Genomic DNA, 3,038 nt, shown 5'->3' on the forward strand with positions numbered 1-3,038 from the left:
ACGCCCCCTCTCCTCCTCTCTGACCCTCTTCCTCTCTCTCTCTCTCTCTTTCCCTCTCTCTCTAAAAATCAGTTTTAAAATCTTTAAAAAATATATGTCTAATTTTTTTAACTACTGCACATTTTATTTATCCATGTCAGCATTTAAGTTGTTTCCAAGACTTTATTCTTACAGCCATTCTTTTTTTTTTAATATTTTATTGATTTTTTACAGAGAGGAATGGAGAGCGATGGAGGGCTAGAAACATCAATGAGAGAGAAACATCGATCAGCTGCCTCCTGCACACCTCCTACTGGGGATGTGCCCGCAACCAAGGTACATGCCTTTGACAGGAATCGAACCTGGGACCCTTCAGACCGCAGGCCGGGGCTCTATCCACTGAGCCAAACCGGTCAGGACCTTACAGCCATTCTTGAACAAGTACTATCTGATTGGAATTGTATCAAATGTATAGAATTAACTTGGGGGGTTAAAAAATAAACACAAACTGCCTTAACATGTATTTTCCCATACATGGTTATCACCATTCTCTGAAAATAAATATATAAATAAAGAAACTGGGAGGGATGAACAGGTAGGAAGGCAGCACAAATTACTCAATTCCAAGTAGAAGTTCCAACACTTTTGAGTGCGTTAACTTTAACTGTAAGAGATGTAGCAGGTGACTGGTGGAGACTCCAGGAGGAATGTGACTTGGGTTGTATTTTATTTCAGGCTATTTCAATGAACTGAGGGATATTTTATTTTATTTTAGTATAATTTTAAAAGAGAGTGGTGCTTTATGTTATATATTTGTTTATTGGAGGTAATTTGAGGCTGGCACAGATTTGTAGACCAGAAAACAGGAAGGCACAGTGGAAAGGCAGCAAGCTACAGTCATTCCCCACTTCTCAATGTCCCCCCACTTTTGACCCCCCCCAATATGAAAATCAGAAAGTCGACATGACAGTTCTAAATCAGAAAAAAGCTACGTGTTCTTGGCCCCCTCTTTTCTTCTCTCTCATCTTCCTTCTCCTTGGCTTGCCAGGCTCCCCTCTCACCCCAGCGCCTCTTGGTTACTAATTGCTCAGCCCTGGGGCTGGGGTCCCGAGCAGCGGCGGGCGGGCGGCCGCGGAGCCGCAGTCCCCACGCTCTGGACAGACCGGGCTTCCCGAGGCGCCCGAAGCGCCGCGGACACGGAGGCGCGTCTGCAAGGGCCTCGTGGCCATGACCACGGACCTGCGGGGAAATGACCCTGCGAGGCGGCGGGGCCGGGGTCGCGCTGGGTCTCATTTCACCAGGAACGGCTCGGCGGCGGCGATGGGCGGAGGTGGCCTCTGTGTCTGCGCTGCTGGCGGCGGGAGTGGGACCAGCGGACCGACCCTCCTGCGGGGCTTTCGCCGGAGCCGGGTCGGCGCCGGAGCTCGGCCGCAGCTCCCGCCCTCGCCTCCGGGTGAGGTCCCTGCGCTCGGGCGCCTCGGAGCCTTTTCTTTTGTACTTTGTTTCCTTGCCTTTCCTATAATTAGCTTGACATTTTAAATATCGTTGGTCTGTTTCTTTTTTATTTCATTTAGCGTCATTTTATCTCATGTTTTAACATTTGTTTCCTTCCAAATGGATTTTTTTTTTCTTTTTCTCTATTTCCGATTCTCTCTTTTCCGCCCGCTGGGTACCTCGGCTCCTCTCTTGCTTCATTTCCCTCCTGGGCGCCCGTGGTGTCCAGCCTGGAGTGGGAGCGAGAGGCGCCCACACCCGCGGCCGCCCCGCACCTCTCCGGGCGGCGCGGAGCCAGGGCTTGGCGGGAAGCGGGAGCGCCGCCGCCCCGGAGCTCCCGGACCGGACCGGACCGGAGGCTCCCGCGGGACTGCGGGCTGGTTCAGCCTAGCTTTGGCCTGGCCCAGGGCCAGACAGGGGGACAGTTCTACACACGCAGACGCCTCAGGGGCCGCAGACCATGGTCCTCGAACCCCGAGCTTCGCGGCCAAGTCAAGGGTGTGCGCCCACAGCACACAGGGACGAACACTGAGATCAACAAACGTCACACATGCAGGCCCCAACCACACACACAACACAGCGTGGACATACGCACTATGGACATATATGTGACTGTAGTACATACACCCTAACACCACACACATGATGGCACGCTGCAAACAGACATGACCCTACTCGCCAGGTTAGGACTGAAATCCTTCTGCGGTCAGTGGTGACCTTGCAACAAGCACCGAGCTCGGGCAATGGGAAGAGAACCCGCCTGCTTTCACCAGAGCAGCCATATACACAGCCACCCAGAGTTCAGTACCTTCTGGACAAGATTGCAGGGGCTTCAAAGATGGGGAATACTGGCTACTTGTGTAGCTAAGGGATCCAGCCCAAATCCAAGAGCCTGAGTCCCAGAAATGAGCATCAGACCTAAAGAAGCAAACAGAAGCCATCGCTGCACCAAGAAAACAGAGCGGTGTGAAGAGCATAAAGCAGGCATGGATGCGTGTGCCAGTCTGTATTCCGTGCTGCGTGTATCACACACAGCTCTGGCGCTTGGCCAGGTGCGCACACAGAGACCGTTATCTCTGTGGACACGAGCAAAGGAGGAGATGTATATGGTTCCAGGGATAAAAGTAACGCGTGTATACAAATACTAGCATAGGTAACAGTACAAACCCAGGGAGATGGGAAGTGGAAAATCTCTCTCCAGCTCAGGGTATTGTCATCAAGCTGGTGCACTGGCTCGGGCTCTGTGACAGGTCTGATCTCCCTTCCAGGGCAGACATGATTGTTTGACCGCAGAAGGATTTCAGTCATGGGAGCTCTGTGGGGAAAGGCTGGTTTGTCAGAGAACCATACGTATCTGATATATTATCAATCCACCAAAAGGGTGATTTTATCAACTTTAGGCGGGGGCGGGGGGGGGACAACTCTGAGGTAAAAGACTATCTAGACTGCACCCCTGAAGTCCTGGGTCTGGAAGGTGCCATTGGCAGTAGCAGAGCAAGTGGTGGCCAGATACGCCCGCCTGATGGTGGAGCCTGACTGCACACAGAGACCGTGCTGCAGCTCCT

The sequence above is a fragment of the Plecotus auritus genome (genome assembly GCF_963455305.1).
Source record: "Plecotus auritus genome assembly, chromosome: 12".
Classification (NCBI taxonomy): Eukaryota; Metazoa; Chordata; class Mammalia; order Chiroptera; family Vespertilionidae; genus Plecotus; species Plecotus auritus.